This window comes from Tasmannia lanceolata, unplaced genomic scaffold, assembly GCF_043159265.1.
Source record: "Tasmannia lanceolata isolate RefF3 unplaced genomic scaffold, GAP_Taslan_0.1 ptg000012l, whole genome shotgun sequence".
Lineage (NCBI taxonomy): Eukaryota > Viridiplantae > Streptophyta > Magnoliopsida > Canellales > Winteraceae > Tasmannia > Tasmannia lanceolata.
In genome coordinates, this window is record NW_027518689.1 from 19,355,764 (window position 1) to 19,371,549 (window position 15,786).

Consider the following 15,786-nt stretch of genomic DNA (forward strand, 5'->3'; position numbering starts at 1 on the left):
ACGAGAGCCGTCGAAATAATTTAACCAAATTATCAACAACAGTGCTTTCAGTACTTTAATTGTTGTCAAAATTCATATTTCAAAGGTTAGGATCATTCATCAAAAATTGATTAAGTTGGTTGGATCAATCGAATCGTCAAAATTGATCACAAAAATTGATTAAGTTGGTTGGATCATATTTCAAAGGTTAGGATCATTCATATTTCAAAGGTTAGCATCATCTCGTTCATTCTTTCGATCGAAATTGATCTCAACCACCCAATCTTATTCCATATCATTGCAAAGATTTCGGGATATTTGGAGACCCGATCTCGCCCGTTCTTTCGATCACATGGAGATTGCAGTTAATCGCAACCATCCAAATCGTTGTCATTCTCTACAAAGGCAACCAAATTGGACATTTCCCTTGCCTTGAAATTTGCTTCCAAAATCTACAAAGATTCCAAGGACAAATGGCATCATCTTGGACCTTGAATTGTTCCTAAATCTTTAGTACTTGATCCTGGCCGCATAAGTGCCTGCCATTTTTAACATAGTCATGGCTTAAATGGAAGATGCCAAAGAAGAGGGAGAATATTCTAGAAAAATCCGATCTTGGCCATTCTTTCCCCTTCCTTTTTCCATCACTCAATCTCCACCCTACACCTCTAGGCCCTAAAGATGCCAACCTGGCTCATCCCTCACCTATAAATACCCATGCTCTCTTCTTTCAAAAGAGGAGAAAAAAAAGAGGAAGAAGACTCAAAGAAAACTACTAGAGAAATCCTCCATATCGCCGCCTTCAAATCTTGTCCTATTCAAAGGGTACCCAAAATCTCCATCACAGGTAGGTGCACTATTCTCAGATTTTTCCAGGATTATTTGATATTTTTTTATGTATTTTTGCACGATTTTTAGCATTTAATTGAATTTAATTCAATATTATATGTGTGTGCTCAAAATCACGATCTACATGAGTGTTTCAATTCCGATTCGTCCCGAAATTTAATATACTGATCTATTTAAATAGACTAAAATAACCATCGGATTGGATCAGACATTGAATCAAAGGATTTCGAAAATTTGAGTGATGAGTGGAATTTTATTTAAAATAATGGCTGAGAAATTACAAAATTCGAAAAAATAGCCATCTCAGGATGATCTATTTTTTAGAATTTTAAATTTTTCTTGTGTTCATCATATCAGAACAAGATTAAAGGGCGTTTTCCGGAGTCGTAATTTCCTCGAAAATCGTGTTTTAAAAATGGAAAACTCTTCAAAAATATCTTTTCAACGAAGAAAAATAAAATATATACTAAATGGATTCCAAAATTAATGAAATTTCGTGGGAAAATAATATGGTACTGATACATTCTACCATGAATGTTTAAGAATTTTTGGATTATGTTTGATATATTATTTAATGCTTTCTTTGAACATTATCAGATTTTGTGAGAATTTTTACTGACATCAGATCACATTAGAATTCACCAAATTTTTACAGTAGTCTTATATTTCATATTTCTTGCTTCTGTAAAAGTTTTAATTTATTTGGATCTTTTTGCCTATGGGATGTAGTGTTAATTCATAATCTGGTCTGAAAATTGAAAATACGAAATTGATAGTAAATAGTTTTTAAAATTCATGAAAATATCCCAGCATGCTATTTTTACTTATATATTACTCCTGTAGAAATTTCAATGAATTTAGATTTCTATTTCTAGTAGTTTCTGTGTTATTGTTGCAATCTGGTCTCGTTATTGTTAAATCAAAATTAAATATGAGCTGAATGTAAAAATCTGCAAAAATCTTCCAGTAAGCTACATCCCATCATGTCTTGCTGCTGTAGAAGTTTCAATTCATTTCGAATTCATTTGCAATAATTTCACTTGTAAAATCACTCATATGGTTTAAAATTGATAAAATCCATTGAAAATTTGAAATTAATTAAAAATCATCATAAAGTTTCTAAAGAACCTTGAATTTTTGTCACACATTAATTCCTAAATCCATTGAAACAAAATTTTTAAGATCTTTAGATTTCCCTGGAAAAATGGCTAGTGCATCAATAATCGTATCCCTATTGCACTCGATCTTTGACAATTTGAACATTTAAGCTATAGCATGTTGTTGGCTCCGAGGTTACTGTCCACAGAAATCCTGAGATATGCCAGGCAATAAGATGCTATAACTTAAGTATTAAATTGCACAAGGAAAGAGCGCACGATTCCCTTCCTTGGATGTTATTCTAGGCCGAAATTGGTGAACCCTAGAGCCATTGGTAATCCTTAAATGTCCAGAAACTGAAAATCCTTGAAATCTGAAATTCATTAACTTCAAGAACTTGAATCGATTTGTCTCGAGTCTTTCGGAACCATTGGATTATGGTTTCCGATATAAGAACCATTAGAGCCCAATTTAGGAACACTGGTGTCAGGTCGTGTCCTAGGTTTTATGGAGTCTTAGGTTTTAGGGAGTCCCAGAGTTAGGAGTCCAGCCTCATCACGGACGCTTGCTATGGATAGCAACCGTACCATAGGTCTAGTTACACTAGTCGCCCAATCTTTCCCTAGGACAAGCCTAGTAAACTAGGATGTAGGCTAACCTGCATTAGTCTAAGGAATAACTTGCATTTAGATAAGAATCATATAGCATCTTAGATGAAATCCTAGGATAATAAAATCCTCAACTTGAATTAAATAACTTCTTCTAAAACTGTTGAAACAGTCAATCCCGTCTAGGTCGGTGTCTTAGTCGAGTTAGGCATAAGTAGCTTAGCTTAGGTGCACCGAACTACGACGACTCTGATCCCAGTGAGGCTTGGGTACGTAGGCAGCTTGGATGTCTGATGGCATACCAACCGCGAGTCGGCACTACAAAAAATTGTGGTGTTTTGTATATTAATTTTCTTATAAATGCTTAATCAAATCACTTAGGATTTTCCATGAAATTAGAATTTTAGGAGAACTTTCACTTAGTTTGAATTCAAACAAATAAAAAAATCAAGATACACACTTAGGATCTACATTGAAATTAGATCATAGGATGCATGTCACTTAGTTCGCACACTAACATAGAGTTGAATAAGCCATTTAAAATAAATTTAAAAGAGTTAGCTTTTGGAATCGAAGACCGATTATCGGGCAGGAATGGTGCATGTGGTGGATAACTCCCCATACCTTCCATTCTCGTAACCAGGTAGCGAGTCTAGATTTCTGGTTAATTACGGGTCCTAGATCCCACATCTAGGTGGCGACTCTGTCAGTCTCTTTTGTGTGGAATTCAGATTGCCTTAGTGATCCCAAGTTCACATAAAAGACGAATTAAAATCAATCATAAAATACACACGCCAATCGCGTGGGTACGAGAGACCAAGGGAGAGCATGGCGGCTCGCGCCCCACCCCCTCTCTCGGGATCGGGTCCCACAGACATCAAATTTCTTGGGCCCTTGAACTTTCATCTGCTCCATCTCGTGAGCCATCTTGCTAAACTTCTCAGACATCTCTTTTTCAAATTTTTCAAACTTCTCCTTTTCTCTATCAACCCCTGGAGCACAATACTCTGCGGCGTATTGCTCATCATCTAAATCAACCTCGAAAGGCTGGATAACGGGTCTATGCAACTCCGGAGCTGGAACATGAGAAGGTTGAAGTACTGGCCTAGATGTGGAAGTCTTATCACTTATCTGGGTCTTCATGTTTGCCATCTCTTCTTTCATACCCCCCATGTCTCGGGTGAGATTCTTCATCATCTCTTGCATACTGAGCAGAAGGTCAGTTGGGTCTGCCATTTGATTTACTTCAAAAGAATTTGAAGACTCTGGTGAAGAAGGTAAATGTACTATGGATGACACAGGGGAATCAAAGTGACGAACAAGTCTAGGCACTGAAGTAGGTCTAGACCAGGTAGGTTTAGCTTGGGAGTCCTTTTTGGGAGCGATGGTTGCTATCTTTCAGAATCCTGATTGGAAGTTAACAAACTAGATTAAATGATTGACAAATGAAATAAGATAGTTTGCACCAATAGAGAGAAAAGAAAAACAAATATCCTTTGTATTGATTATATTGACAACGATTGGTTACAATGTAAAATGCTGAAACTCTGAATCATTGACTGTCTATAACATGTATCAAGTAAAATTTCTTTCTTTAAATTTTCATCTATAATGAAATCAGATTTACAATCTTTGACTCTGATTATATTCAAGTAAAACAAATGAAAACAATAAAAGAAATGACAGTCCTGATCCCAAGATCCTGATGGTTCACCAATTCGAGCTTTTCGGTTTGCAGGCTCTCCAAATACTCCTCCCTTTCGAAGTTTAAACATGAAAGCGGATCTCCTCTCCGTGATTTTGTTTCTCCAAGCAGCTACTATGGATGTAATGAGATCAGAAGTTAGGTCTTCACAACAAGGTGGTGTGATAACCTTAGGAGGACACAAGATTCCAATAATCTGGGAAGGAAAACACAAAGGTGCATAGAAAGATGATTTTTCTAAACCCATAAGATGGACAAATGAGTATGGGCAAGTACTGGTAACAATTTGCGGACATGATTAACTTACCCAACGAATTTGATTTTCTCCTATGGTTTGCAACCAATTGTGCCATTCATTAAGCTGAGATTGCTTAATATTTGTCTTCCAGGAATGAAAACTTTTAAGGGTGTACTCAATGCGGTTCTGTGGCTGAAGGATAGTGAGTTTCTCACATAGCCACACATATAACAGCTTGGCACAGCCGAAAAAGTTATCCTGCACCTTTTTACTAGCGATAAAGTCTAATCCATAAAAGGTTTCAGCTAGCATTGTAGAGACAGGATTTCTCCCCTCATTTATCTGATCTACTATTGTCAACAAGGTGAAAGGAGCAGCACTAGAGTCTCTACGAGGAACATGACGTGCAAAGACAGCAAATACTAAGGCATTACGTCGACACTCTTGAAAACGGGAGTCAATAGGATCCACATTTTTAGAAAACAGTTCAATTAGAGCTTGAAATTGCACATTTTTCTCAGTTAAGCATGACAGAGTTTTCACGATCTTATTTTCAAAAAGTTTGCAAAAAAGATCATGAGGGGAGTCTGCGCTTGAAGGTCGAATCCAAAGTCCCTCGGGAGGAAGCTCTAACAAGGCACACCAGTCTTCAAATATAGGACAGAGTTGAAAAGACCCGAATCGGAATACATGAAAAACAGGATCCCAACATCTAGCAGCTGCTTGAAGAAACTTCCAATTTATACCGCGACTATTCAAATGAGCAAATGAACCAATGAAACGCTCAGTGATACTCCATCCTTCACACCTCAGCGGAAAAGATTTAATAGTCTCAGCTATCCACTTGTCTAACAAATTATTCACCATGATCAGACCTGACACTCAGATAGAACAAAATGATAAGGGAGGGAAGATAACCTTTAAGTAAATAATAAGAATACACTTGACAATCAAACATACAGGAAGGATACAATCGGGGACATTGGATTTTTCATCAAAGATGAGAGATCACCAAGAGGTCAGACAATAGACCGCGGCCATAAAATGACAAAAGTAGGTCGCAAACCGGATCCAAATCTGGCGATGAATATCATCAACTATGCAATCAAGATGATCAAAATGATAGACCATGGTCATAGGAATAGCAAATGAGCTATCGGCCAGATCTCAAGACAAAACAGGTAAGGATCTAATCCTACTGGGCAATGAATACACAGGATGAATTTATGACATAACAAAAGAGTGGATACATAATCAAAGGGTAACAAATAAATTGTGACCACAAGAACAATATATACAGGCCACTGACCAAATGAAACTGAAAGGATATAAATACAACTGATCAAATCAGAAGTTCTCACTGGAAGTGGGTTTCAAGCTAATCAAAGCTATATACGGGAATCAAGATAAGGTAAACTGACCCCAAAGGATAGCAATCATGCTCAACATGTGTTGCGAAAAATTCGGTAGCACAACAGCTATACAAGGAGGTCAAGGTCTTGACTAAGTAAACTGACTCTAAAGAGTAGCCGTCATGCTCAAAATGTGTTGCAAAAAATTCGGCAGCATAACGGCTAAACAAGAAAGTCAGGGAAAGGTAAACTCATGGTTTTCCTAACTCTAAAAAATAGCGGTTATGCTAAATGTTCTGGATAAAATTCGGCAGCATAACGGCTATACAAGGGATCACCCTAGCTCAATCGAAAGTACCTGAATAACGGTTACTAGAGAAAGGTGATCAACAGATGGACTAACCAAAGGTGAGAATGTACAACAATGGGTCAAACCCTATAATTAACAGATCAAGGACTAAACCCGGCCAAGGTAATGGCGGTAAAAAACCACTGACTAGACCTAGATCTGAATAACGAAATGGATATAACTGATTGAATTGAATAAGGAATCTCTGACTAAGAGGAGAACCACAATATACATAATCAGTATATATAGGTATATACACATACACACAAATCCTTAATCTAGCGGAGTCAAGGAACTCTTGACTCAAGACAGACCGGTGAGTGTACTAGGACCGTGTTGTAGCCATATAAAATGAGCTACCCTAGTCTACAAATGGGACAAAGCTCCTAACTCTAGGCTCTACATGTGTGAGCAACACATGTTCGATCCTATATGAATGCAATATACTTATATAAACACGGATACTTCCTAGGTGGATTTCACTAGGTCAGTAAGTATATACATAATATATAAAACAAAGTATGGCTTCGGACACAATCTAATGGGTACTATGCGTATGAAACATATTTAACATGTATAACACAAGTACGCCCCATGTTATACATAGTATGCTTCATTGCTCATCGGCTGCTGTAGACAAAAGTACGCCCAATGTCTACGGCTGCAGCACCGGCACATAGCTTGAAAATAGATACAACAGTCCCGTCAGGGTAATGAACTCCCAGTCTGGCACGCACTGTATCTATTTTCGTAGAGCCAAGAATAATGAAAAACAATGAGAAAAATAAAGAAAACAATATGATAACATATGATGTGCAGTGTGTGAATCCCTCGTTTTAATTATGCACCTATCTGGTGCCCCTGGATTCTAACGATAGAGTTCCCATTTAAAATGATTTTAACTCAAATTTCTCCAAAGTTAGTAAAAATGGCATTTTTATAGAGTTAGGCAATGTTTCAAGAAATCCCCAGCAGAGTCGCCAGCCTGTGGACCCCGATCCGAGATAGGCGGCGAGGGAACGGGTCCCCAACACCCTCTCTGGATCATCCATGTGAATGTAGAGCTCTACGAAGGAACTCTCAAAACGGATGACACCCTCATAGCATAGCACGAGTGGCGATATAAAAAGAAAGAGATATGTCTCGATCCGGAGCCAAGGCTCGAAACCAAGACATACCTGAAATAAACTCAGAGTCGCCATCCATGGATATGCCATGGAACCCTAAAATCAAATCCTCTGTGCAATGGATAACCAGAAATATACATGGGTTAGCTGTAACGACCCGGATTCTCAGGCTAAATTTTGAGGCAATTCTGAGCCTAGCTCTTTATAAAACAGAGCAAACGAGCCCCGAAAATCCGGATTGCTACGCCTCTCAAAAAAAAAATAAAAGAGGCACAAAACACATTCATTCTTTCATACAGCGGAAGTCTTAGTTAAAAACAAATCATTTATTTAATGAAATAGAGACAAAAATAAGGGAAGAGAATTTTATTCCAATACTTTCAATAATAACTCCACAAATTTGCCAAATTAAATATCCATGCCCCAAAGGACTTTGGAAAGAAAACTAAAAGAAATAAATAACTGCCTAAACTATGCCATCTCTCCCCATCCCATTGCCTAGGTCATCTCATCAGCAAATGCTCCTTCGTTTTGATCGATTTGCTGGTTTTCTGAATTTTCGCCATTAAAGTCTGTTGAAAAGTTTTAAAGGTCAGGATGCAAGAATAACGGTTATGCAGAGTAATAAAACTTAACTTAGGCAATTGAAGATGTAAAGATATAATCATCTCATATTAGAGGCATATCAAAGAAATTTAGCATATCAAGAAAGACATGGTATTTGGTGCAACAATAAGCAATAATATAGAGGTTTTTCTGATAGCACCTTTGAATTTGCAAAATAGGACTCTTTGTTCAATATGATTGTTCATTAGAGACTATTGCTCTAGTCATTAGAATCTAAGGTTCTAAAATCGTTTAGAGACTATGCTCTTCCCTTTCCTTCCCCATTAATTTCTATACACAATGATACCCATGTAGAATTATAACCTTCGAACTGTTTTTGTACGAGGATACCTTTCGCACTGTTTTTGTACGAGGAGTTCACGTAGTTCTTTTGACCTTCTCGCCCCTTTTTGGGTACGAGGGAAATGGTATCAAGGGTATATGAAACTATGGCCTTTAAATCATCTCCATCATAGGGTTTGTAGGTTTTCAATGAAAGCCATGAATTGGATTCAAGAATCAAGAAACAAAAACATAAGAGGTTTTATCTAAATTTTCAAGAACTCTAGTTATAGTGTAGATTACAAAACATAATCCGAAATCTTGCCTTTGCCTTTGAATGGATTGGTTTGATTGATGTGATTGATTACTTGAATTGAGAGAATTGAATGAAGCTTGATGGATCTTGGAGTTGAAAGCCCTTCCTTCTTCTCCCTTTCCTTGAATTCTCCTTTTCTTACTCTCCTCAGGTTTTAGGGTTTTGATTTATGAAGAACATTAGGTTATGATAGTGTATATATATGGTCATGAATCTTTTTAGGGTTTGTTTGGGTGTTAACTCACCCAAAAAGGATGGAAATCGGCACTTCATAGAGAGTTTGGAAACTCTCGGATTCTCAATCCGCGACATTCTCGGAGTTCCGAGGCATTTTCTCGGAGTTCCGAGAATTCTCGGAGTCTCGGAGTTCCGAGAACCGGATTCCAAAACTACTGTCCGATTTCTCGGAATTCCGAGGTTATTTTCTCGGAGTTCCGAGATCTCTCCAGTAGTTCTCGGAGTTCCGAGAATTATTCTCGGAATTCCGAGTTTTAGTTTTTTTTTTTTTTTTTTTTTTTTTTTTTTTTTTTTTTTAGGGTTGTTACACTCTACCCCCCTTAGAGGAATTTCGTCCTCGAAATTTGATCTCTCTCACAGGGTAAACCGAAAACAAACGATTATTATACAACAGATTATAAATGAGAAGTAAGGAATATACCTCCGAGCAAATGCGGATATTTCTTCAAGATTTCCGATTCGCGCTCCCAAGTTGCTTCTTCAACGCCATGATGTCGCCAAAGAACCTTGACCAACGAAATCGTCTTATTTCGCAAAGCTCGCTCTTCTCGATCTAAAATCTTCACAGGTCCTTCAGAAAAAGACCAATCTTCTTGAAGCTCGACATCATCCTCGGCCAAAACATGTGAAGGGTCGGGATGATACAATCGAAGCATCGATACATGAAAAACATCATGCATCCGCTCCAAATTAGAAGGCAATTTCAATTTATAAGCTCTTGCCCCAATCCTTTTCACAATTCGGTAGGGTCCAATAAAACGAGGAGTCAACTTCCCTTTCTTTCCAAAACGCATTACTGCCCTGAACGGCGAAATCTTCACAAAAACCATATCGCCTTCAGCGAATTCTAAATCTCTCCTCCGCTGATCGGCATAACTCTTCTGTCGACTCTGCGCGATCTTCAAACGATCCTTAATCAATGCAACTTTTTCAGTCGACTCTCGAACCAACTTTGGTCCAAGCAATTGCTTCTCACCAACTTCAGCCCAGCACAAAGGTGATCTGCAGGCACGGCCATATAGAGCTTCGAATGGAGCCATCTGAATACTCTGCTGGTAGCTGTTGTTGTAAGCAAATTCACATAGAGGCAAATGCTTCTCCCAATCTCCACCAAAATCTAGAACACAAGCTCTCAACAAATCTTCAAGGATCTGATTTACTCTTTCAGTCTGACCATCAGTCTGAGGATGATATGCTGTACTGAAACTCAACTTCGAACCCAAAGCAGAATGTAAGCTCTTCCAGAATCCCGAAGTGAAACGAGAGTCTCGGTCAGAGATTATGGTCGAGGGCACACCATGATACCTAACGATCTGAGCCACATATGTTTCAGCAAGCTTTTCCAACTTCCAATCTTTCTTAATCGGAATGAAATGAGCCGATTTAGAAAGACGGTCCACAATCACCCAAATACCATCACAATTGCTCTTCGATTTGGGTAAACCCATGATAAAATCCATGGACAAGCTATCCCATTTCCACATGGGAATCTCCAAAGGGTCCAATGTACCTCCAGGTTTCTGATGCTCTGCCTTTACTTTCTGACAAGTTAGGCATTTAGAAACATACTCAGCAATGTCCCTTTTCATTCCACTCCACCAAAGATTCCTCTTCAAGTCTTGGTACATCTTTGTGTTACCTGGATGGATGGTGTAACGAGACTTATGTGCCTCATCCAAAATGTCCTTTCTGATTTCTTCCTTAGCTGGCACACAAATTCTGTCTTTAAAGAACAAACATCCATCCTCTCCTACTGAAAACTTTGGTTTAGAATCAACTTCAGCCTTTAATTTCAAAATTCCTTCATCATCTATCTGAGCTGCTTTAACAGTTTCTATGATATTCGACCGAACTCGAATATTAGCAATAAAGGATTTATCGCCAATTTCGCAAGTTCCCAAATCTAAATCTCTGAACCGCTCAAGCAATTCCCATTCTTCCATCATCAAACAGGCCATCATAGGGTGTTCTTGTCGGCTAAGAGCGTCAGCCACTACATTAGCCTTGCCTGGATGATAACTCAAGGTGAAGTCATAATCCTTCAAAAATTCAACCCATCTTCTCTGTCTCATATTCAGCTCTTTCTGATCAAAAAGATACTTGAGGCTCTTATGATCTGTAAAAACCTCAAACTTGACACCATACAAGTAGTGTCGCCATATCCTCAAAGCGAAAACCACTGCTGCTAATTCCAGATCATGAGTTGGGTAATTCACTTCGTGCTTCTTCAACTGCCTCGAACCATAGGCAATGACCTTGCCTGATTGCATGAGCACGCAACCCAAACCTCGAAATGATGCATCACTATACACCACAAAATCTCCTTCTGCGGTAGGAAGTATCAAAACTGGAGCTGATGTCAATATTTTCTTCAATTCTTGAAAACTGCTTTCACATTCTTCATTCCAAACATATTTAACATTCTTCCTGGTCAATTTAGTCAAAGGTCCAGCTAAAATTGAAAAGCCTTCAACAAACTTCCTGTAATACCCGGCCAGACCCAAGAAACTTCTGATCTCAGTAACATTGGTAGGCTGCTTCCAAGAAGTAACTGCTTGAATCTTAGTAGGATCCACTTCAATTCCTTCTTTTGATATCACATGACCCAAAAATGTAACACGCTCGAGCCAAAACTCACATTTAGAGAATTTTGCATACAACTGATTCTTTCTCAAAGTCTCCAATGCAAGTCCCAAATGCTTAGCATGCTCCTCTTCAGATTTCGAGTAAATAAGGATGTCATCTATGAATACCACCACGAACTGATCCAAAAATGGCTTGAATACTCTATTCATCAAGTCCATAAATATGGCTGGTGCATTTGTCAATCCAAACGGCATTACGACAAATTCATAGTGACCGTATCGAGTACGAAAAGCTGACTTTGAAATGTCCTCGTCTCTGATACGCAACTGATGATATCCAGATCTCAAATCAATCTTCGAGAAATGAGTAGCTCCTTGCAACTGGTCAAAGAGATCGTCTATCCGAGGAAGAGGATAACGATTCTTGATAGTCACCTTGTTCAACTGCCTGTAGTCAATGCACAAGCGAAGACTACCATCCTTCTTCTTCACAAATAGCACAGGAGCTCCCCATGGGGATGAACTGGGTCTAATAAATCCCTTCTCCAACAATTCTGATAACTGCTCCTTCAATTCTTTCAATTCAGCCGGGGCCATTCTGTAAGGTGTTTTAGAAATAGGCTCGGTCCCTGGCACAAGATCGATAGTAAAGTCGATCTCTCGGTGGGGAGGTAATTCAAAGTCTTCTGGAAAGACATCCAGAAACTCCCTCACCACAGGGATGTCTGAAACAGACAACTCAATACCGACTTCTTCCTTCTCCATGAAAGCCAGAAAGCATTCACATCCTTTATTGATCAACTTCTGAGCTTTCACAGCTGCAATTACTTTAATCTTCTTCATAGGGCGCTTCACTCCCTCAAAAATGATTTCTTCTTCTCCAGGAATTGCAAATTTCACGATTTTATGAAAGCAATCCACATTAGCATGATAAGCTGCTAGCCAATCCATACCAAGGATAACTCTAAAATCGTTCATCTCCAATAGCACTAAATCAGCCAAAAGCTCTCTACCACCTATCTTTATAATACATCCCTTACACACTAAATTTGTAATTACATCATCTCCTAAAGGAGTAATAATTCTCAAAGGGAAATTTAGAGTAATAGGGGTCAAATTCAGTTCTTTCGCAAAAATTGGCGATATGAATGACAAGGTAGAGCCAGAATCTACAAGAATATGCACAGATGTATTATTAACAAAAAGCTGACCTTCAATGACTGCGTCGGAGGCATCAGCGTCTTGTTGATTAAGCGCATAGACTCGGTTGACAGGTGCTTGAGATGCACTCTTCTCCAGATTCTGCTGGCGATTCTGATACCCTTTCCACTGATTCTGCTGCTGCTGCTGCGCTGGGGGTTTCTGCTGCTGCTGATTATTATTAATTCGGTTCCCCTGATTCATTGCTGGCTGAAAATTCTGCTGCTGCCTTTGAGGTCTCGTGTCCCTAAATGTAGGCTTAGGACACTCCAAAATCTTGTGACTCGGGTCTCCACAGTTGTGGCAGACATTCATCGTCTTCCAACACCTTCCAGCATGAAATTTTCCGCAAATAACACAAGGAACCCTTGCAGGAACTCCATCTTCCATTCTCTGTCTCTTAGGCGGCGGCACTTGATTCCTGCTCCCTGATGGCGGCATTCTGGCGGCCATAATCACTTTCTCACTACGCTCAGCCATCTCGGCTTTCGCGCAAGCTTCTACCAAAGTCTGAGGTTCATGAAGAACAACTTTCGCCATAAGAGATGGGCGAAGGTTGTCAACAAACTTCGAAACTTTATCCTCCTCTGTAGAGGCATAGCCAGGTGCATACCTCGACAACTGCCTAAACTTGGCTCCATACTGAGCCACAGTCAAAGATCCCTGCTTCAGAGACGCAAACTGAGATGCCAATTCCCTCTTAACATGGTTAGGAAAGAATTGGTTGTTGAACCGTACTTTGAATTCGGTCCACGTCTCATTCTTAGCATAAGGATAATTTTGCAGTAAGGATCTCCACCACACTCCTGCTTGGTCCTTTAGTAAAAAGGTAGCCAAACGGATTTTCTGAATATCACTGCACTCCATCACTTCAAAAATTCCTTCCACTTCCAAAATCCAGTGGTCTGCAACCAAAGGGTCTCCCACTCCTGTAAACTCCGATGGCCTGTAGTCCCTGAACTGCCTGTGCAGCTTAGTCGGATCTGCTGCAGGCGCATGGCGAGCTGCTAGAGTGGTTGCAATGTTCTGCAAAGCGGCCTGATTAGCTGCTTGGTTAGCAGCCTGTGCCTGAGCTTGACCTCTAAGGAGATCAGCAATCATGAGTAAAGAATCTTCTCCTTCACCAACATGGGCACCACCACGACCTCTCCTAGCATTACCTCGCAACTCTCTTTGATCCATCTGTCAAAAGAACACACAATTGTTAGTTCATAAAAATTCTAATTTACTTAATTTAATTATGATCATGTAAATTGTGGTTAGGTTGTACTTTAGCTAATTAGGTTCAACTACCCAACCTTAGACATATACCCAGACTCGCACTAGGTTCCTCACTGACTAACCTAGATAAGCTCTGATACCACCTCTGTAACGACCCGGATTCTCAGGCTAAATTTTGAGGCAATTCTGAGCCTAGCTCTTTATAAAACAGAGCAAACGAGCCCCGAAAATCCGGATTGCTACGCCTCTCAAAAAAAAAAAAAAGAGGCACAAAACACATTCATTCTTTCATACAGCGGAAGTCTTAGTAAAAAACAAATCATTTATTTAATGAAATAGAGACAAAAATAAGGGAAGAGAATTTTATTCCAATACTTTCAATAATAACTCCACAAATTTGCCAAATTAAATATCCATGCCCCAAAGGACTTTGGAAAGAAAACTAAAAGAAATAAATAACTGCCTAAACTATGCCATCTCTCCCCATCCCATTGCCTAGGTCATCTCATCAGCAAATGCTCCTTCGTTTTGATCGATTTGCTGGTTTTTTGGATTTTCGCCATTAAAGTCTGTTGAAAAGTTTTAAAGGTCAGGATGCAAGAATAACGGTTATGCAGAGTAATAAAACTTAACTTAGGCAATTGAAGATGTAAAGATATAATCATCTCATATTAGAGGCATATCAAAGAAATTTAGCATATCAAGAAAGACATGGTATTTGGTGCAACAATAAGCAATAATATAGAGGTTTTTCTGATAGCACCTTTGAATTTGCAAAATAGGACTCTTTGTTCAATATGATTGTTCATTAGAGACTATTGCTCTAGTCATTAGAATCTAAGGTTCTAAAATCGTTTAGAGACTATGCTCTTCCCTTTCCTTCCCCATTAATTTCTATACACAATGATACCCATGTAGAATTATAACCTTCGAACTGTTTTTATACGAGGAGTTCACGTAGTTCTTTTGACCTTCTCGCCCCTTTTTGGGTACGAGGGAAATGGTATCAAGGGTATATGAAACTATGGCCTTTAAATCATCTCCATCATAGGGTTTGTGGGTTTTCAATGAAAGCCATGAATTGGATTCAAGAATCAAGAAACAAAAACATAAGAGGTTTTATCTAAATTTTCAAGAACTCTAGTTATAGTGTAGATTACAAAACATAATCCGAAATCTTGCCTTTGCCTTTGAATGGATTGGTTTGATTGATGTGATTGATTACTTGAATTGAGAGAATTGAATGAAGCTTGATGGATCTTGGAGTTGAAAGCCCTTCCTTCTTCTCCCTTTCCTTGAATTCTCCTTTTCTTACTCTCCTCAGGTTTTAGGGTTTTGATTTATGAAGAACATTAGGTTATGATAGTGTATATATATGGTCATGAATCTTTTTAGGGTTTGTTTGGGTGTTAACTCACCCAAAAAGGATGGAAATCGGCACTTCATAGAGAGTTTGGAAACTCTCGGATTCTCAATCCGCGACATTCTCGGAGTTCCGAGGCATTTTCTCGGAGTTCCGAGAATTCTCGGAGTTCCGAGAAATGCTCTCGGAGTTCCGAGAACCGGATTCCAAAACTACTGTTCGATTTCTCGGAATTCCGAGGTTATTTTCTCGGAGTTTCGAGATCTCTCCAGTAGTTCTCGGAGTTCCGAGAATTATTCTCGGAATTCCGAGTTTTAGTTTTTTTTTTTTTTTTTTTTTTTTTTTTTTTAAGGGTTGTTACATTAGCCCTAAGCTAATGCAGGTGATTCCTACAACCTATGTGTAACTAGGCTGTATTTCCTAAGGAAAACAAATAGTGGACTAACGTGCCCTACACTAGTCATCACTCGGCGATGTGGATCGCCGACTGACCGGACGGAGGCGCTCCTATAACTCTAGGACAGACCCCTAACTCTAAAACAAGCACACAACAAACAAACAATCAAACAACCTATCAAAAGAAAAACCCTAACTCTAAAACTCTCTATCTAGGAGAAACTCCTAACTCTAGAGGAAGATCTTTTGACAACAAGATTTTAAAGGTTTTAAAA